The 23,220-nt window shown below is 37.4% G+C and overlaps 1 pseudogene; it reads right to left on the bottom strand.

Moving 5' to 3' along the window:
* Positions 1 to 260: 260 nt before the first annotated feature.
* Positions 261 to 7,240, bottom strand: LOC141842782 (uncharacterized; annotated as a pseudogene).
* Positions 7,241 to 23,220: the final 15,980 nt, after the last annotated feature.

Below are 23,220 nucleotides of genomic sequence, written 5' to 3'. Positions count from 1 at the left end.
ATTCTAGCCAATGCTTTTCTAGATGCATCTTGATCAAATTTCCAAGAAGTCAAATGCACCTCACCCTCTTTTGAACCTAATTGTAAACTTAACTGTGCTTGAGTTGTTTCAACAACATGAGGGTGTTTTCTACATGAGGTCATATGAGATTTCAAACTTGTTGTTCCATTCTTGTATGGATCACAGAAAAATTCTTTATCACAATATTTACATTTGGCTTTGATCTCCGATTGATCATTAGTAAACTTTATAAAATGATCTCATACTTCACTTCTTGGTTTCATTGCTTTTCTTTTCACTGCCTTTCCTTTAGATTCTACAGTAGTTTTTGTTCCCACTGAAGGACCAATATCAGATTGTGGTATTGAACAACTATTATTAACATCCATATTTGATAAATCTCTTTCCATCAGTGTGATATGCACAGATACAGAATGCTGTTAAAAAATATAATAAGATGTGATCATACTATTCAAATATAATTACAGAATGCACAAATACAGAATGCACAAATATTAAAAGACAAATATGAAACTCAATGACTCTAAAACTAAAAACATGATGATACTATCAGGATTTGGTATCTACATAGTTAAATAGTTGAATTCAATAAGAAATATTATGGAAAAAATAACATAGATATCATGGAATAGTGGCTGTAGATATTATGGACATAGAAATATACCTTTAATCTGTGGCCGTGGGCAGTGGCTGTAGACTTGAGGAGAGACTCGAGTCTCGGGAGAAAAGACAGAAGAGGCGGTGAGTAGACTGAGGTTTGGGTCGAGTCTCGGTGGCTGTAGAATGAGGTTTTAGGTTTAGGGTAAGTCGGCGGCGACTGGCGAGCACAGGCGGGATCGAGAGCCGGCGGGAGAGGGGATCAGGCGAGTGGGAGTGTGGGACGCGAAAAGACAGAAGAGGCCAAGACCGGGAGACGAATCGCGCGAGGTCGCGAGGAGAATCGCGACGACGGCGCTGAGGAGCGAGAATGAGGGGAAGAACCGAAGAGGAAAGTTGGAGAGTCGCGGCGGCGTAACGAAGCTGCGGTCTGTGGAGAGTCGCGATGGCGAACTCGCGACAGTGAGGGAATCGCGATGAAGAGGCAAGGTCTGCCGTCTGCAGACTGCGGGAGCGGGAGGGAATCGCGAGTGAGGCGAAACTGCAAAAGGGTAGGGTTTTTTTTACTGCGGGTTCGGACTTGTGCTGTAGTTATTCGATTTATTCGGGTAAACCGAATAAGAACTTTAAAAATCGAACCCGAACCGATTAAACCGAAAAACCTGATTTTTTTATTAAATAAAATTGAAATTCCAAAAAAACTGAACCGAATTAAAAATTTGGTTCGATTTGATCGGTTTATTCGGTTTAACCGAAATTTTGCTCAACCCTAGTTAAATGAGCTTATAGCTCAATGCGTGTAAGAAGAGGAGAGATTGAGGCGTGAGACACCTGAAAGTGTTCACTTAGCATCTAATTCTCAAGATTCGAGCAAGAAGCGGAAAACAATTAGTGGACGGGCGTCTCTCGTACATAGGTCTTAGATGTACTAACCCTGGGAGGTTAGAAAATAAGTAAATCTGTGAGTCCCCTATCATATTATTTAATACCACTACAAGTTCTTTGTGTTAGTAAGAATGAACGACGAATGTTATTCACCCCCTTCTAGTGTGCATCTATCCAACAATTGGTATCAGAGCAGACTTGCTCTTGATAGGACTAACCACCATGGAAGTAAGAAGGCAAAGATGGAGGGAGAGTGAGGTAATATTGTTAATGTTCATTTTAAATTTTATATAATTTATTTTAAATGCAAGGAGAGAGAGCACTACAAAAATTAATATTTACTCGTAAGACTCAGACAGCGCCACCGATAGCAAAGGAGAAATCGATGTCAAGAGTTTGGCAATCGAAGAGCACATTATATGCTTCAAGTGCTAGAATCGCAAACACTACAAAAATCGATGACCGAAGATGAAGGTGGAGAAGAAATCGAAATTAGAGGTTGCAATTTTGGTAATTACTTCAATTTACAAAAATACCCCTAAAATTTTACATACTAGATCTACCTCTTTTGTTAATTTAGATAATGCTAGCTTTAAAATTATCTAATTTGAAATTTTTAAATTGACTAATTCAAACTTAAGAAATTTAACTAATTCAAAATTATCTAATTTAAAATTTTTAAATAATTTAACTAATTCAAACTTATCAAATTTCACTAATTCAAAATTATCTAATTTAAAATTTTAAATAATTTAACTAATTCAAAATTAATAAATTTAATAAAGTCAATTAATTCTAAAATTTTAATTAATAAAAATAAATTAACTAAGTTAAAAAAAATTTAAACTTAAATCTTATTAACAAAGAAAGTCACATAACTCGAATAAAGACAAATATTAATGGGTATTCATCTAGTGGGAGTCTATATTCATTTTATTACTCTATATTTATTAATAAAGATAAATATTTTATTTTAATAATTGTATGTACTTAAAGTTTAAAATATTAATAGGTATTTATATGCTTATTTGACACTCTAGAATAAAGTATCATGATTTACTACAACAGCTTACATTTGGTGTTTGTAAATATGATATACATTCTTTTTGAAATCATAAGGTTTGGATTATGATTTATTGTTACAGTTTAACATAAAGTATTTGCAAATGTGATCAAACCTTTTTAGGTCATTCAGGACCAATTAAAGATTGACATGTATTGATTACATTTCATGTAATTTTCATACTATATATCAACATCTTGATCTATGTCATTAATGACATTGGTATTATGATTATTATTAGAGCTTGTTACAGACATATAATAGTTATGACCTCTTGATGAGCGTAGATCATATATTATTTTTAGCCTTGCTTTAACGCTCATCTACTTGTGATTCATTGCATATGCTACACTTTGTCACACCTTATTCTTTTATAATTGCATATTTCTACTCTTTTGCTTGGAGATCTGCTTCTTGTATATTTTGCTTAACAGGATATGATTTAGAGCCAAAATGATGCATTATTGATGGTGGAGTAAATAGTGGAGAAAAGAGTCTCACACTGGCCGTGCTCGCTGTCACGGGTGAGTCTCTTATGTAGCAAACACGAAGAAATGGAGGAGAAAAAGAAACAAGGCAGAACACGGCCGTGCCTCACATACCCACGGCCTAGACACGACCGTGTCCCTCCAACAGAGCGACGACAGTAGGGGTCATGCCTATCAGGCACGATCGTGCCCACTTCTTCAGCCTGATCCAGCTTAGGCCGTGCCAAAAGGCACGGTCGTGCCTCATTTCCAGAGAAGCGTCAGTTACTAGCTGTGCCTCACAGGCACGGCCGTGCCTCCCAACAGAGCCGCAACCTTGTGAGACCGTGCCTAGCAACAGAGAAGCGGCTGCACATGGCCATGCCTCCTAGGCACGGCCGTGTGACGGGGGCGTGTTGGGGTGTGTCTACCTAACAATCTGGATAGTTCTGCAGACTTAAAGTAAAACGGGCATAACTTTCAACTCCGATTGAACCACGGGCCGTGCCACCCCTCAAAATGGAGCTAACTTCAAGATCTATAACTTTGCTTCAGGATGAACAAAACGATGACTGCTCTAGGCCGTGCTAAATGGCACGGCCGTGCCTCCTGATCGCGGCCACGTTGGGTGCTTTGCCCAAACTGCAGATCAAACTTCGAACCAACATAACTTTCGGCTCAGATGGAGTTATGGGTCGGTCCACCACCCAAATTGAAGATAATTCAATGCTCTACAACTTTGGTTCAGGGTCAAATTGAACAAAACCGGGTTTACTAGGTGAAAAACCCATTGAGGCGGAGCCTTATAAACTAGAGACAATCTGGGCAGTTTTGGGTGAGTATAAAAGGTGGAAACAAACCCAATCTTGGGTTATCTTGGGTCATTCTCCAAAACCCTTGGTCTTGGCTTGGCGACGGCGCCTCCCCCTCTCTAGGGGAGGCCCTAAACGCTCCATCCTTCGCCGATCCACCTCGCCATTCATCTCCATCAGTCCATCCTACACCGGAACAAGAAGATCCTCAAGAGGGTGACCACGCTTCAAAGATAAGTCTTCCCTTTTCTTGTGGATGACTATTTTCATGTATTCCTCTTGTAAACTTCTTGTAATGGAGTAGATCGCTGAGTTTAGGATGTAGGATGAACATCTATGTAATGATGGTGATGTATGAACTAGTTTATGTCATTTTCCCTATTCAATGAGATGTTTACATTTGTTTCATGTATCATGTGCCTTGAATGTGTTTGATGAAATGTTTGTGTGAGCGCATATGCATGATTATGAGGGGTAGATTACTTTGTAGGGAGATCCTAGGATCGTATACCCGGGACGCCTCGTGACAGGAGGAGAGTCTTAACCGGACCTTCCGAGGTGATCCCTACATAGTGGTAAACTCCCATAAGGGATAACTAACGGTTACTCATTGTTGGGGAGAGATCTTTAAAAGGGTACCCTGTGACAGAGGGTAGGATTCTAGTAGTATACTGGGACGCCTCGTGATAGGAGGAGAGTCTTAAACCGGGCTATCTAGAATCATCTCAAACCGACATTAGTAACATTAGAACACCATCGATTTATGCCAACAAAGCCTGACGAGGTCGAGTTGGTATTTTGGTTAGAATCCCTACAAGGTGGTGAACATTGAGAGTAAGGGAACAAACATGAATTAGGGATATCACCTAGCATTGATGTGAAACCGAAGTCCTAAACTTATCCATCTCACCCATAAGTCCCAAGCCAACCTCTCTCTTTCTTCACCACATACAACCAACAATCCTCAACCCAACCGTTTTCTTTGGAGTCTAGACAACTATCTTAGTGACATCACTATAGCTAATACACAGTCCCTGTGGTTCGATATCTTTTTATTACTTGACGACAACCGTATACTTGCGGAAGCCTATCACCTCTTTAGTCCTATACTAATGAAATTAATAGACCAGATTGTTTACAGGGATATTTTGTACCCATAGAGTTTTATATCAACTGAAGTTATAGTCGTATATCATATACACATCACATGTAGCCCAAGTGAGAAATTGTTAGATTCAATCTCTTAAGGTGAGCTTAATTGTAATTTGTATATGCAGATACAAATTGAACATATTTAAGTGATCTAACTAAAGTTTATTGGGTTTCGAATTATCCAATGTAGATTAAATATGTAGAACTCATTAGCCCGACCCATTATTATCTATAGACTGATAACGGATTGAATTTCTATATATAGGGTTTGTCCTTGAGGGTTTAGGGTTAACTGACATCTTGCCTTCGTTCCCCATTGACAAAGATTTTACGGTTTCATCACCCTAATTCCCTTAGAAGACCATCCTCTTACTTCCGCTTCATCTTCTTTCATAGGGATTTAGTAGTTGACGTTGCAAGACAAGGATAATGACTCTCCAATCAGGTTTCTTATCGTTGTTTATGTATTTTTATTTTGTTATGTCATGTTTCGTTGAAATTAAATCTTCATACTTTATGATTGGTTTGTTTTCTTTCTCTGCATGAATTCTATTTTGGTTCCTTGAATTCATGTGGTTAGGGAATTTAAATTCTTTCAGTGGATTCTAACCTCAAGCCAATTCAGTGGTCCTTTACCCTTACAACGATAAAGGTGTTTAGTCGGTCTCGACTTCGAACTTTAAATTAGTTTCTTAGTCAGATTATCACTTAAGTATTTATCCCAAATGAGACACATCAATCAAAAATATTAATAGAAAATAATGTACTTCAATCGACCAAATACGTTGATCTGATTGACCGTGCACGGTCACTTTGTTTCAATCAATGTACTTAGAATTCATTTCTCTAAGATTTCTCATTACCTAAGATTTGTTTCCTAAGTTTTTTTTTTCTTTTTTGAAATTCACTCCTCCAAGATTTCTCGATACCTAAGGTTCAATTCCTTAGGATTTTCCTCTTTGTCTAAGTCAACCTGGATCTATTAGGAGTTCTTTCTTTGTCAATCATCTAATCAACTTTGATTTGATTGGATTTTTCCCATGCTAGTCATCCGATCAACCTTAACCTAATTAGACGTTCTCACTTGACTAGACCTTGATCAATCGTGATTTAAGGAAGTCAAACCAACTTAGATAAAATTCTACGTAATGCTACTGGCAACAATTGTTGTATCAAAAAATGATTATTATGACTTTTTAAATTAATTAATTTTTCTAGTTTGATTTGAATACACCATGATATGTTAGATGCAAAGTATCTAGAACTTTAAATTGTTTTAAAACCTTACAAAAATATGTCCTCTTTTTTCCTATTGAAAAAAATGTTGAAGGTAAATAGACTTTCTTTAGTCCTTTCTTTATAAGATGAACTGTTATTCTTATCCCCTTTTCTTGTAAATCAAGTCGTGATTTAAGATTATCTTTTATTTTTCCTTCCATATTCAATAATGTCTCACAAATAGATTCACAAACATTATTTCAATATGCATAAGGATAAAATTGTGTCGTATTATATTGTCTTTCTAATAGGATAAACCGAAAATAAATACTCAATTTTTTTAATTAAATAATAATGTTGAATTATCATTAATTATTTTCTCAAATGTAAATTTTAAAATTTTCAACTTGTCTATCAACATTTCTCCTGATAGTATATGTAGTGGTCTTCAAAACTCTTCTATATCATCAAAAATTTGAGTATTTTTTTAAAACACGTTATCACTATTTAAACTTACGATGACCCTTATAGTAATATTTTTCATCATTTTTTAACCATTGTGAATGTGTAAATTTGTGGCACACTAAACATATTGTAAGTTGTCCTTTAATGCTCTATCCTGCTAAGGTTGCATGTCTAGGGAAACCACTTATTGTGCATAGTAATGGGGCATGCAATTGAAAATTCTATTTAATTGATGCATCATATGTTTGCACTCGTATCTCCCACAAATCTTTCAAATCTACAATAAGAGATTACAAGTAGATGTCGATGTTATTTCCTAGAGCAATTGGGCCAAGTATTAATAGTCATAACATAAAGTATAATTATTTAATACACATCTATGGTGGAAGATTATATAACATTAAAATGACCAACCATATACTATGTGCCACACTCATATTTTTGAATAGATTAAATTCATTTAATGCTAAACCAAGTCTTATGTTCTTAGGATCCTTTACAAATTCTGAGTGTTTATGATCAAATGTTTGCCAAGCTAGAGAGACAGTTAGATATCGCATGTAACCATCCTTTGTGCGAGATTCAAAATGTCATCTCATATGGGATGTTGTTTTGGATGACATGAATAAACACTATAACTAAGCTTTATTGAAAAATACAATAAAATCTTATGTGCAATTTTTCTCTTCACTGGTAGGATCATTTTCAAATGTTTCCTATCTGGGCTCATTACATGTTTCGCATTAAATTATATCTTTGTCCAACCTCCAGTACAAAGCACAATCATTAGGGTAAGCATCAATCTTTTCATAATCAAATCCTATTTGCTTCATCAATTTCTCTGCTTCATAATATCTTCAGCAAATCATCCATTGTATTAAGAAATATTTTCTCTCAACAAATTTAAAAACATATCAAAAATTTTATTATTAATTTTGCCTAGACATTTTAAGTGATGCAAGTGAATCATTAATATAATTGAGAATATCTTGCATCTTAAATATAATTTGTTTTACGAATCATCAATCAATTTATAGAATTTCTCAACCTCTCCAATTGGAATCTCCTTACCATTTTTAAATTCTTGTGTACTAATAACGCCGGGTGAGATAGCGATTATCTTGCAGACAATATTGAATCCGTTGGTTCGACTAAAAAAGATTTTTAATAAAAAATAAAATATCTTTAAAAATTCAAAAAGAAAGATTCCTAATAAAAATAAAAATTTCTTTAAAAACTTGAAAAGAAAGATTCTTAATAAAAAGAAAATTTTTTTAACAAATTTGAAATCCAAAAAATTCTAAACAGACTTTCGAATATAAAATCCTAAGAAAAATTCTTAATAGATTCAATCCTAAAAATCCCAAACGGATTTAAAAAATTCTAAAATAAAAAAACAAAACTTTTCAAAACTACTCTAAATACCAAAAACTTTAAAAATTACTAAAAATAAAAATTATCAAAATTAATAATAAAAATCTTCAAATCCTCCTACATCAGTCACCCCAGGTTGAAAAGAACTCGTCCTCGAGTTCATAGAAGTATCATCAGCATGCCCCGAACACGGACTCAAATGATTCACATTAAAAACGTCGGAAGTCTTCAAATGACTTCGAAGGCATAACCTGTATGTATTGTCATTGATCTTCTGCAGTATCTCACATGTCCTAATTTTTAGATCTTGCATCAGTCACCCCAAATTGAAAGAACTCATCCTTGAGTTTAGAGTAGTGTTAGATGGTCGCCCAAGAAGAAGATCTGACATCAATTCGAAAAAATATTCTAGTAGTTGTTGAACTTTAGGAATCTTCGTCGATCCACTAACAAGCATGACATAGCGAATGCTGATCTTGTCCATTTTCGCATTCCCCAAGCACTTCTTTCCTTACAAATTGCATCTAACTGTGATGACACCAACTTGTTCTTTTTAATTTTAATAGGATCCGCAATGTCCCCAAACATGATTGTTTAAGGAGGCTCTAGCAGATCACAAAGAAACTCCCCCATCATAATAACCTTGGTGTTGTCATAAGAAAATGACCATTCTGGAGAAACTTCAATCTGTTGTAAGAGAAGCTCCAAATTGACTATGATAAAAAATATTAGAGAAATCTACGAAATTTGTATTATTTTCCAAAGCTATGGAGATAGTTTCGACCCAATTAATTGTGTGAGGTATGACCATTTAATTTAGATTTAAGGGGTTAGTTGAAAAATAAATTAGTATTATTATTGGTCTAAGTTGATTTGTTGGGGGATTAAATAAGATAAACAAGTTTAATTAGATATCTCATTAAACCTTACCTCTAATGACTATTATTAAGGTCTAGGTCATGATTCGATTGGGCTTCAAATTTGGATTTTACTATTGAAGCTCATTTAGCCAGCCCAATTGGGTAAGTGGATCGGATTCAGATTATTCTAATCCCGAAACCCGTTAACACCTGTTTTAAACGCAATCGGTGTTTCTTTGCCCGAGCTCGCGAGTTTTCTCTTCTTCTCTTCCGATCATGCGATCGCTCTCATCCGAGACTAGTGCAGAAGTCGTGGTGGTTGCCGGTGATCAGGAGCTTCGGCCGACGGATCTGACTCTCTCCGGGGGTGGCGGGATCCGTCGGGTGGCGATGAGCGTCGCGACGAGAGCACGGGAGCTCGGATCTGAGGGAGGATCGATCAGTAAGTTTGAATACCTAGTTGGTGTGGCCATTTTGGTGGTTATCATTGGGATTTCTGAGTTTGTTGAGCTCATATCTCGTTGAAAGCAGTTCGATGAAGGACGGCAGGTCTCGACCGAGGGAGGAATCAGAGCTTAGAAGGAGCTGGGTTCTAGGGCACAACAGATCTGTGAGGTAAGTTTTCTTTGAAGCTGATTAAGTGTTTTACAGTGTCAAGTTTTGTGGATTGTTTTGGGATGTTGAGGTTCCTATGTGTTTGATTTTATTTGGATTTGCTTTGCTGTTGGGAATCAATTGGAGCTAGGGGTTGCATTGGATTGATCTGTTCCAATCTAATGCCAGAGGATTAGATTGAAATCAGGTAATAATCTTGTCATTACTGATTGTTGTTTTTCCAGTAGCTTTAAATTCGACTGGGGTTTAGGTGTGGAATGATTTGGCTGTTGTTTCTTCTGCGTGTTTGTAGCAGTGTGAAGTTGTATTAATAGTTTTGATTATAGCTGATTGTGTTGTTAGATTTATGTGATTATTTGTGATTGAGGTTAGCTTGTGTTAATTGGATTTGGTTAGGTTAGTTTTAGATTCGGCTGAGGTTAGGGGTGGAGTAAGATAAGTTAAGTAGGGGAGATAGACTATTGTATATTAGGGGATTTATTTTATTGCAAAATTAAATATATTATTATATTTAGTGGGTGTTATATATTGTAATTTGTAAAATCTTGATTAGTTGATTCTGTTATATACGGAGATTGTATTAGGGGTTCTTATTCTGACGTTCGACATACCAGGTGGGTACTTTTGTATTTGATCAGTAAAAATTTCATTTGTGGTGCATAACATATTATCGATCCGTTGTTAAATATCTTGTTTTTATCACTCGATGTTTGCTACTTAGTCGTTGACCTGTGATTTGATCTAGACGTTATCAATACAATCTCATTTTTTATTGTATCATTTAGCTATGGATTTACTACTGTATATGCCTGATTGATGACTTGTCATGATTGATATTGAATATGTCTAGGTAAATATAATCATTACTTGTTGACTGGAGCATCATAACAAATACATGATAGTAGTAGGTGTGGTTGATAGTAGTTTGTTAGGGTTGACACTCACTTGACCACTGTGAGATAGTGGTAAATGGGTGAAAGCATTGTCACACTATGTTAGGTGCAGCCAGGAGTAGCTAGATAACTACCCTGAGAAAGAGAAATTCTGCCCGCTCCCCACTCGAGTGTAGTGGATAGTTGTCCTATCGTGTGCCCTAGTTCATTGTATGGGTGTTTGAGGATGACGAGTGTAGACAATGACCTTGCATGTTGCCTGTGATGTATGTTACATATGTGATGTACGTGCATTTGTTGGTATTTTATTTTACTACATCTGTTTGTGGTATGTTGCACTTGTTATGATATATGTTTGTTGCATTGTGTGACATTAAATACATGATGTTTTACCTATTACCTATTATATGATAAGGCTAATGAGATATATGTAGTATTTTTGACCCTGTTCACTAAATATCATTTTAAAGAAACTGTATATCTTTTTGATATTCATGTTTACATATTAGTTGCGCACTGTCTGTCTAGTACTCATTGAGTATTTTATACTCAACACCCAGACCCTGAGATTTCTTTTCTTTCTCCTCAAGTAACAGATAGGGATGTTATCTATGAAGTTTGGAGTTCTGTCAGTTTGCCCCCATCTCACAGCAGGAGGAGTATTCATTTGATTTTCTTCTCATGGTTATTGGATTTATGTTCATACTTGTGGACTTTGTTGTTATAATTCTAGTTACAGAGTTTCTGTTATTTTGGACTTGTGGAGTTTATATTTTATTTTTGTTGTGAGTCATATTGGTATACATTGAGATTTTCTTTTACACATTGTTGGTACTTTTGTTGTGGTTTGATAGGTTCCCGCAAGTATACGATCGTCGTCAAGTAATAAAAAGTATCGAATCCATAAGGACTGTTGATAGTTATAGTGATGTCACAAGGTTAGTTATTTAGACTATGAGGGGAATAAAATGGTTGAAAATTTTGATGTGGTAGAGAGAGAGAGATTAGCTTGGAGATTTATGGGATAAGGTGAATGAGATGGATGAGTCTAGGATTTTGGGTTCACATCTATGCTAGATAACGTCCCTAATCCATGTTCACTCTCTTACTCTCAATGTTTACCACTTTGTAGGGATTCTAACCAAGATACCAACTTGACCTCGTCAGACTTCGCCAGAATTAAATCATGATACTCTAACGCTATGACTACTAGTTCGGGATGATACCTAGATAGCTTGGTTCTATAGCTCTCCCACTGTCACCGGGCACTCTAGCAATACTACTAGTATCCTATCCTCTGTTATCGAATACCTAATTAAGGACCCCTTCCTAGTCATCAATAGCCGTTAGCTATCCCCTAAGGGAGTTTACCACTTTATAATGGTCACTTCATAAATTCCGGTTAAAGGTTCACCTTCTGTCATAAGACACCCCGATTATATGATCCTAAGATCTCCCTACAAAGTAATCTACCCCTCATAATCATGCACATGCGCTCATACAAACATAACATTAAACATGTTCAAGACACACAATACATGAAACAAGTATAAACACTTCATAGAATATGGAAAATAACATGAACTAGTTCTTACATCACCATCATCATATTAATATTCATCTTACATCCTAAACTCATGGATCTATTCCATTACAAAAAGATTACAATAAATATGCATGAAAATGTCATCCACAAGAGAGGGAAGGACTTATCTTGAAGCTCGAGTATCCTTTGAAGATCTTATCACTTTGACGTAGGATGGATCGGTGGAGACGGATTGGCAAGGGCAGATAAGTGTGGATGAAGCATGTTAGGCCTCCCCCAGAGAGGAGAGGTGCCGTCCCTAAGCCAAGACCTTAGGGTTTCCCTAAATCCCAAGATAACCCGAAAGGATTGCAAAAAAATATATTTATAGGCTCCAAGCGTGACACAACCGTGTCTTGTGGCACACGCCCAACACAACCCAGAAGCTCAGACCAAACCCTCTGCTGGCATGGCCCGAAGTTAGTCTGGTTTTAAAGAATAGGCACGGTTGTGCCTTATAGGCGGCCCGACGACCCCGAGATGGCTCAGCTCTGGAAGAGTGACACGACTGTGCCTGATAGGCACGGCCTGAGACGAGTTTGACTCTGGAGAAGTGGCATGGTCGTTCCTTGTAGGCACGACCCCAAACTAGCATTATTTTGTGTTGAAGGCACGACCGTGCCTGGTAGGCATGTCCACTGATGGTTCCTTCTGTGTTTAGGGCATGATCGTGCCTAGTAGGCATGACCTGGAGCTGTCTTCAATCTGTAGGAGGAACATGGTCGTGCCTGCCGATGTGGACTGGCCGTGTCTAGCTTGGAAATGTGAGGCACGGTTATGACTAGCTTGGCACAGCTGTGTTTTGCTTTGTTGTTCCTTTTTCTCTATTTTGTCGTGTTTGCTACATAAGAGACCCGCCCGTGATGACAAGCATGACCAGTGTGAGTCTCTTTTCACCACTTCTTGTTCCACCATCAAATATGCATCGTTCTAGCTTTGAATCATATCCTGACAATAAAAAATATACGAGGAGCATATCTCCAAGCAAAAGAGTAGAAACATGTAATAATAAAGGAATAAGGTGTAATAAGGTAGATCATATGCAATGAATTATAAGTAAATGAGTGTTAAACAAGGCTAAAAATCATATATAACCTACACTCATCATGATGTCAGGGGTGATTAAACAATCTCTAGAAAGTGTTATATGGAAGTGGTATGGGTCGATTGATGAAAGAGTCGTAGAACTCATAGAGGGGGTACATCTCGTCGACGATGCCTCTCCGATCAGCTAAAGATGTCACATGTGTCTCGCCCGCTATCATGGAGCACCGACTCAGCATCAATCCCGAGGCTAGGCCTATTTAGTAAAGAATGCGGTACTTTGGACACAAAAGAGACCAAATCATCATAGCTGAAATCATCAAACTTCTAGAAACTGAAAACATTCAAGAAGTTCAATTCCCAACATGGCTACTAAATATGGTGGTTGTCCCAAAGCTAAGAGGCAAGTGGAGGATCTACGTGGATTTTTGGGACCTCAATAAGGCTTATTCGAAGGGCTGCTATCTTTTACCCTGTATTGATTAGTTGGCAGATTTGACCATAGGGTATGAACTCATCATCATGTTAGACGCCTACCAAGGCTATCACCACGATAAAGGATCAAGAAAAAGTTAGCTTTGTTACATATGATGAAACTTTTTGCTATACTGTTATACACATTGGACTAAAAAATATAGGGGAAATTTATCAACGATTGATGAACCATGTAATCATGCAACAACCCAGTAGAAATGTCGAGGTTTATGTAGATGACATCCTGATCAAGAGTGCTCAAGCCCAGAACCTAATCAACGATATTGAGGAAACATGTAGCACTCTCCAATAGTATAGTTTGAAGTTGAATCCAAACAAGTGTTTGTTTAGAGTTAAAAGTGGGCATTTTCTCAGATACATTGTGACTGTGTGGCGAATCAAACCAAATGTGATAAGGTACAAGCCTTAATTGTCATGTCTTCTCCTTAAAATCACAAAGAGACACAGAGATTAGTAGGCCGAATCACTAAACTCTCTTGGTTCATCTCCTGATTAGCTGATAAGAGCCTACCTTTCTTCAAAGTCCTCCAAAAGTTAGCATGCTTGAGTGGAATGAGAGGTGTGAGAAAGCTTTTATGGAACTTAAATCCTACTTGATGCAGCTGCCTCTTCTGTTTAAGCCCCTCACGGGAGAACTCTATGCCTCTACTTAGCCGTTGCCGAAGGAGCTGTCAGTGCTGTTCTACTTCAACAAGAGGATAGTATTCAACACTCCATTTACTTCACTAGTCATCTTTTGAAGGATGTGTAAACTAGATATTCTAGTTTGGAGAAATTGACTCTGGCAATAGTCACCACTACTTGCAAATTATGCTCTTATTTCCGATCACATCCTATCACTGTGCTTACCAACACCGTTCTAGGTTGGGCGTTAACTATGTCCAAGATCTCGAGGCAGCTCATCAAATGGACGACTGAGCTCAGTGTCTATGATATCCAGTAATAATTTTGGACAGCTATCAAGGCATAAGTACTAATCAATTTCTTGACTGAGACTCCTGGCCAAGGAGTGCATGAGGCACGGAAAATCTTTGGAGATGACTCTTAACAAAACAAGGACGTTGAGTCAGGGTTCTCTTGATCTTGCCCCAAGAAGAAATCTTACAACTTATCATATAACTAAATTTTCAAGCCTATAATAATGAAGTAGAATACGAAGCATTATTTGCAGGACTATGAGCTGCTAAGCAAGTCTACACTTCCAAAGTTATTATTCACTCCAACTCTCAGTAAGCCATTCAGCAACATAAGGGGAATTTTGAAACCAAGAATGACTGACTCATGAGTTATGGCAAGACTAATGAAAAATTAGAGATTGAATTTTAAGAAGTTATTTTTAAAAAATACCCTAAAATGAAAATCAAAAGGCAGATGAGTTGGCTAAAATGATGAGTGCTTTAGCTACATAGACATCCGAGGAATCCTTCACTCAAATCTAATTGGTTTCACAAATAGATCAAGTACCTACTCAAGAGTCAGCTAACTAGCGATTACCATTCATTTCATTCCTGAAAGATGGAACCTTACCTGAGCACCTGGAGCAAGCTCGACTACTCGAGAGGTAGGTTATAAGTTTCACCTTAGTCGAAGATTTCCTATACAAGAAGGATTTCTCAAGACCTTTGCTCAGATGCCTAAATCCAGAAAATACCAACTACGTTATGCATGAAATTCATCAAGGCGCCTATGGTAATCATGTGGTTGGTTGAACTCTGGCCATAAAGATCTTGCTGGCTAGATACTTCTGGACTACTATGAAAATATATGTGGCTTGATTGCTCCAATTCTACATCAACTATCAGAAGCATTAGAATCTCTCTCGAACCCCGATAGAGTTACTGAAGGCATCTACCATCTCCCGCCCCTTCTACTAATAGGGGATGAATATAGTTGGTGTAGGGAATCCTATGCGACAAATAAAAATTCACAGCGGAAAACAGATCCCTTGAGTGATCCATGTAAAAGAAATCTCATACAAGTTTTAGATCTATGAAATAAAATCTTATCTAATAGGGTATACCTTTGATGTGTGCCCTTCGCTAATCCTGCTCGTCCAAAGGTTGTCGGATCTCTTGCACGTTTAAGTGTTCATGCCTCAATGTGTATCCACACTAATACTCCTTTGGAGAAAGTTGGTTGTGTTAGCAACCCTTGGTGTGAGTTTCAGCCAAGAGAAGAAGAGGAGGTGAAGATGAAAATCCAATATGACTTTTGGGAAGAAAAACTCTTTTTATACTCAAGCTATGAATACCAAAGGTTTTTAGGCTTTTGGTATTCTCTCATCAATATATGATTAATCCTTATTAATCATGCATGTTAACCTCCATGCATGATAACCTCATCTTCTTCAATGCATGATTAATCCACATTAATCATGCATGATGAATTAAACTTCATTCATTAACTTGGTTTAATTTGAGTCTAACTCAAATTCAACCAACTTGATTCTAACTCAAGTCTTGGCTATCCAATGAGCATAATTGTTCCTTTAGTCAAATTAAAATGAACTCATCTCTAAAATAGAATGCTATTTGTGTGTGACCCAATATATTCTTGTAACGTTGACATTGTCTCTAAAATCCGTTTTAGAAACATAAGTAATGAGTGACATCTAGCGATGCATCATTGCTACCCAAGTGACAAGAATGTCGAGATCCGACATAACTTTTGTGACTATGATAATGTATGACCATGTTATTCTATCCTCGATATCTAGATTGATCAATAAGACATAGATTGTGTCATCCTCTTATCAATCTTTATGTTTCTTGATCCCTAAGTAGACTCACTCAAGAAAATGAGCTCAATATCTCATATTGACTCATTTGAGCATGGTCATCCATTTCATGGTCCTACTCTATCAAGAGGCCTCAAGATATCACTTCCGTCATATAGGAGGGATAGATCCCATCTGCATCACTCACATCCCTCCACATAATTTATTACATACTCAGTGGTCGCCTTTCTAGTCCATCATGTTACGAGTGACGTTTGACGATGCCAAAGTGCATAACTCCTTATGTAGGGAACTGTAGTGACTTCAGGTCTAAGGACTATTCATACCAATAGTCACATGAGAAAATTTATGACACTTATATAACGATCCATGAAGCTTTCTCATGGCGGATCAATTCAGTATACATTCTCTAATATATACCCATGTGTCAACTCGATATCCCATATCCATGACTTGTGAGATCAACTCATCTAGTTGACATACATGCTAGCCTCAACGCATTAATATCGTCCCCGAATATTAATGTTTGATTAGGAATGATTAAGAGTAGTGTTCTTTACATCATCTCACTATCGACTCAAATAATCGATATAATGTAGATTAGAATTAGCTACCCAAGGACATTATTATAACTTAGTTATTTGGCACAAAGATAAAGTAAGCATAATAACCAAAATCTTACCTTTATTAATAATAGAATATGATACAAAAGTTCCTAGTCAATCATCACATAATTGGCTCAATATTAATAATTGCCTTTATTAATAACAAGGTGAAATGAATAAGGAACAACACAAGCTAAGAAGGGCCGTGCCTTCAAGGCACGACCGTGCTGTGATCTCAAAACACCAGCTTCTCCAGGTCGTGTGATGTAGTGTGTTTATATGTGATTTATTTATATACATTTCCCTTATTTATTGTGCTACTTACACCCATCAAAATTAATTATTTATTTTATTACCAAACCCCTATTTATCGCTAAAGAAGTATAGAGAGGTCCGGGTCGCCTCTCTCACGGACTCAATGGTAGGGAGTTATTTTAGACAACATTTGATGCGGGGGTCTACTTATTGTGCCTTATTCATTCCTAGATATAAATTTCATTTATTAATAATTAAGTCCTACAATTAAGAAAAGAATACTAAGTATACAACATTTACAATTTAAACAATTCGTGCATCCTATTTATACATTATACAAACAACAAACCTTTTTACAATTCAAAAATCATTCAAATAATATATACAACATGGATTCCAATTTGTACAGCATAAGCATACACACATGATAAATCTACAACATGCATCATACAACAACATACAGAACAACATCACATACATAACATAATCCAACACACCTCCTTCATATGAATTTCATTTATTACTACAAAGTCAATATACAATACGAAATCCTTTTATTCAACATACAACCTATACAACACTAAGTTACAATAACATACAACAAACTACCATCCATATCCCCTATTCACATGCATTCAACTGTACAGAATCCATTTACAATTGAGTCATGACAACAATACATCATGTAACCGGTTTCCACAACTACAACCTTAACAAAATTCCACACGCTAAAGGTTCAACAGTAACATGGTTCATTACATCATTTAAAACCAATCATTCATGATACAAATTCAATTCATTTCATTTCATGGTTCAAGTTAACAGAATAAGTTACAAATTTGATACCCAATCTTAACAAACACTAACATCATTGAATCACCAACACAAATGAATCATGAACAATACAAATTCAAAACATGTGATACAACATCTCATGCAATTCCAACCGAAACATTTGACACAACAAATTATTGGGTTAACCCATTGGTTCCAATTCAACCATCACACTGAATGACAACTTGATTCAACTCAAAACAATATGCTATCATTGACATCCTGCCTAAATAACATTTGATACAATCGGCTAACAGAACAACCAAATTGAAGTCAACTTTTCATTCAACATGAATAAACTGAATCAACTCCATTTGAATGCATGCATTAACATCCCAACCAAAATAAAGATCCCCATTCAAATCATCAAGCATCCACAACCGAAACTCATCTTTAACAATAGAGAAAGGCGCTAGGTTAAAAGTTAGGGTTAGAGTGAATTAGGGTTAAGATTAGAACAACGTTAGAGTTAAAACAGAACAAGAATTAGGGTTAAGGTTAGTAATTAGTGTGTTCATGGGGGGGTTTTGATTTCAATGAAACAGGAACCAAACATCACAAACAGATAACAATAGATAAAATCTATATTGGAAATTCAAGCTAGGGTTTAAGTGGGGATTCCCTGATCATCACAAAATGAAGCCATCAACTGGAGGTGACTCTTGCGCCGTTGGAAGCGATTCTCGCTAGGGTGGTTATCGGGAGATGCGGCCGGAGAAGATTGTAGGATCGGAAATACGCTAGAGGGGGGGTGAATAGCGTATTTTAACGCTTTTCGAAGTTCGATAAAATTCTGCGTGCGGAAGCGTAAGCGAAAATTCGATTTGCAAGTTAAGAAATTGTGCAGAAAGTAAGAGACTCGGTTATTTTTTACTTGGTTCACAGCGATGCGCTGCTACTCCAAGGCCCACGGTCTTTGACCGTTTACTTTGGGCAATCCACTAGTATACTTGCTCCTTGCGGTAGCAAGTATGTCGAAAAACCGATTACAGAAAGCTCGATTACAATAAAACAATTAAAATGACAATATAATCTTTGTATACCACTTTTTGCGCTTCCCGGAGTATGATTTCGGCGTCTCGGTGCTTGTTGAAGTAGCTTGATGTAGTCTCGGCACCAACGTCGAAGATCGGATGCTAAATGGACACAAGGAAGGCGTTTGGTCGATGAGAGAAGTGAATTCTCGAGAGCTGCTCGCGTCTGCCTTATATAGGCGTCCTGAGTCGACTCAGATAGGCATCTGGGTCGACTCCAGCTGACGTGGCGGATAAAAGTTTATCGGCTTCGCTGCTTATCCGTCCTGAGTCGACTCCAGTCTGGTTCTGAGTCGACTCCAGTCGCAGTGGCGGCGGAGACGATAAGGCCTTGACCTGAGTCGACTCAGATCGCCGTCTGAGTCGACTCCAGCTTCGCTGGCGGCGACTTTTGTCTCGCTGACTTCCGGTTTTGTGCTGATTGGGCTGGAGTCGACTCCAGAACTCATCTGAGTCGACTCCAGACCCGAAAACTTGATTTTTCGGCCGGATTTCCACTGTTTCAAATTCTTCTTTCCTGCAAATTAAGTTAGCTCGAAATACATAGTAATTTAACAAATCGGTCAGCTTACCGAACCGATTTCGAGTCTTAACTTCGGATCTCCGGTGAGATCCTGGGTTAGACCGGCGCCTACAGTCCCTCGTAGGAACGCGTTCTCACCCACTCCCCTCGGGAGAATTTACCTGATGCCAACTCAGTCCTCCTGACCTGTTGGACTTTTGCTCGGCTCTGTCGTTGCCCCCCAGGACTTTGAACGCAACTGATCCTCCTGATCAGTCCATTCTTCTCTGCAACTTGGTCCTCCTGACCCAAGTCCATTTCATCCGCAACTACCCAAGTCCGGATCTTGCCTGGTGCACGTTGACTCTGCCAAGTCTTCTTGCCTAGACTTACTAGGACTTAACCTGTTGCCTAGACTTACTAGGACTTAACCTGTTTCTCTGCAATCTCATTTCAACGTAGTTAGTCAAACTTCATACTTAACTTGATCCTAGTTCCATAATCAAAACACAGGTTTGACCCGCTAGTGCTTCCTGCACTAACAAGAAGAACAGGGGAAAAAGTTGCGAGGGAGAAATGCACAGTACCCTAGTTGTCGAACCTCCCCTTTGCACTAAATCAGCTTCTTCCCTTTTAACGCAGCTGTGCTGATCCGGCAAATTGAACTGGCGTTGCTGAACCGCCAATTGAACCGGATCCAATTGATTAAATCAGGTTTTGTGGGTTGGGCTGGCTGATTTGGGCTGGTATGGGCTGAATCAGATTAGATTTGAGCTGAGCTTGGCTTTAGCTGATTTAAGCTTTGGATTTGGGTTAAGTTGTGACAATTGACTTGAACTTTGATTTGTGATCGAGCCGAGTTTGTTGAATTGAGCTAAATTCATCTTTGAACCGCACTCGAGTCGAACCATCAGCTTGGACCAAGTTGATTTCGAATCTGATTGAACCAATTTGACTCTGAATTGACCCGGACTCGAACCAAAATTACAATTAAACCCTCCAATTATCATCCTTTTCATTCTAATTCCTACAAAATCAAAGATCACAAAAATTAATATCAATAATTACCAAAAATTTATGAGAAAATATAATGAAGGCATAACTTTACCTAAAATACGAATCAAGCTCAATAACCCAAATTTCCCAGATATCAGGTAGGAGCTTGTGAGGATGCCAGGGATCTGCCAGCTACGCCATCTCACGACGACGGGATTTTATGTGTGTGTGATGTATTGTGGTATACTTGTGATACTTGTCGTGTTGTTGTTTACGATTCATAGTTTCGGATTTCCGACTTCATCTTGATGATTATGGTGGATTTTCACATGTAGTATTTCTTTGACTTGTATCCATTGCATTGGACTTTATTGGATTTATGTTTCCGCTCCTATGATTCTGAGTTTTGCATATTTGACGAGTTTTCTCGCTAGTAATTGTGTAGGATGTGTATGTGGCCGTGTGGGTAACCTTTTACTTTTGTTTAGTATATAAATTCATATTTTATAGTATGGATAGGCCGTGTTGGCCTTTATATATGTGTGTATACAGGGAATTATCAGGGATACTGGGGAGGTGCTGTCGAAATTTTTCGGACGGCTATCTCCCGGGTCGTGACAACTTTTATCACGATTATTGTAATGCAGCACTTCAAAAGTTGAAAGTACTTCAAACGATGGAAGTTTTGAATTTGGGATTCAACATCATTAGTGATGCATGTCTTGTGCATCTTAAAGGTAAAATCTCATTTGCCATTATCATCTGACTGTATTGCATTGAATGACACCATTTAACAAGATATCATTCTCAATATAATTCTCATGGTTTATGGAATTAAGGATTGTCTGTCATGTTTCATTTTCCATGCTGCAATTTTCAACATCCAACTCATGCTCCAATTTTCAACTTCCAACTCCCTTGCCCTGTTGTTTTTTTCTAAGTTAGATTGTAGTTTAAAGTAATCAGTGTTTTGCATGATATAGTACCATCTCAAAAATGATACACTACATGAAGTTTTGGCATGAAACGTAACATGACATACGTGGCAGTCCACGTATGTCATGCCACCGGGATTTTTCCTACTGTTGTAGATTAGGACGACGAGAAAGAAACTCTTCTTCCTCTTACGCGCCTGCCCGCCGAAACATTTTTCCTTCCTCTACGCCCGCTGAAACCCTTTTCCCTCCTCTGCGCCTGCCGCACCTTCTTCCTCCTCCAACGCGATCGTCGCCGCCGCTTCTTCTTCCTCGAACGCGATCGCTGCCGCAGCAACAGAAAGATATTAGGATAGACATATTCATTCATTAGGGTAGGCTTGTATGTGATATCATAAATGAGTCTCCTATCTGTCCGCCTTGAATTAGAACTTGTTTTTTTCCCAAAGGATATATAAGTTTCCTATTAATGATCTACACTTAGGCATAACATTTTCTACACTTTTAGACATCTATATAGAAAATACCTAAATTCCAAAAATCCACAGTATACTACCTCTGCCAGCTGTTGAGTTTAGGCCAAGATGTTAGGGAGTTCAATGGTTAGCTCACTACAATAAATTTGACTTTTCGCAGCGCACAATTAAGCTATCCGCAGCACACATTGCATGCTGCATAACTCCAAGCTGTTGAAAATTATAATTCATCCGCAGCGCGCAAGGCGCGCACTGCGGAAAGTTGCATCCACAGCACGCGGGCGCGCGCTGCGGATAATTATATTTTTATGTTATAATATACCTATATACACAAATACAAATAATATAACCTGCTCATAGCTATAATATTTATAATCCAATACACAAATACCACATACAAATTAGAGCTCAAAACAATGTACATATATATCAGAGATAATTATCTACATTTAGTTAGATAAAATAATCTAAATAAAAAATCATCTTTACTACAAACAGTATATGATCAAATCTATATCAGTCAGACAAAACTATAAACATTGATGCACAAGCGACTATGCTTCCTATTGCATCCTCAAGAAAAAATATCTCTTCGTTTGGTCGAATCAGTTCCACCTTCTCCACAAGACTCTATCAATCCAAACTTTCCAATAAGATCTACCAAGAGGAACGTGATGTACTTTTGCTTTTGGATCCATGGATGCAATTCGACCTTCTGCAACAGCTCCATCAACAGACCAATGAAGCAGCTTACATTTAGCATTAACACTGATATCTCCAGCACTCACCTTCTTTAGTTTTGACTATATAACAATAAAAAGTAATTAATGAGTAAACAAATTAATGAGTAAATAAATAATAATATATATAAGCATATGTATAGAAATTTTGAATTCATAATTTTTTATAAATAATAACACTTACCATAATGCTAGCCAATCAAGCATAACCTCTCTCGGCCTGAAGCAACCTTCATATTGCTGGGTAGCTGAGAGAAACTTTGACGATTCTATAGAAAAGAAAATTCATATATCAAATACAGATAATAAAGCATCAAACACATGACCAATCAAATAGTCAAGTCTAATTTTACATGGAAAAAAAGAACTATACATTCATGTTCTTTCCTTGAAAAGATAAGGAGGTCAATACACTTTCGAGAGAAGGGGAGAGAGATTAAAAGCTAATAAGCACAATGCAGTCAACGAAAGATTATTGGCATCTATCATAGATAAATTCATCACTTGCAGAATCCACATTTAACCTTAAAAAGGAAAAAAAACATAACTTGCTAATAATA

The sequence above is a fragment of the Curcuma longa genome, chromosome 12 (genome assembly GCF_044706935.1).
Source record: "Curcuma longa cultivar G26 ecotype Majalengka, Jawa Barat chromosome 12, ITB_CL_G26_1.1, whole genome shotgun sequence".
Lineage (NCBI taxonomy): Eukaryota > Viridiplantae > Streptophyta > Magnoliopsida > Zingiberales > Zingiberaceae > Curcuma > Curcuma longa.
This window is presented reverse-complemented; position numbering and strand designations above follow the sequence as displayed.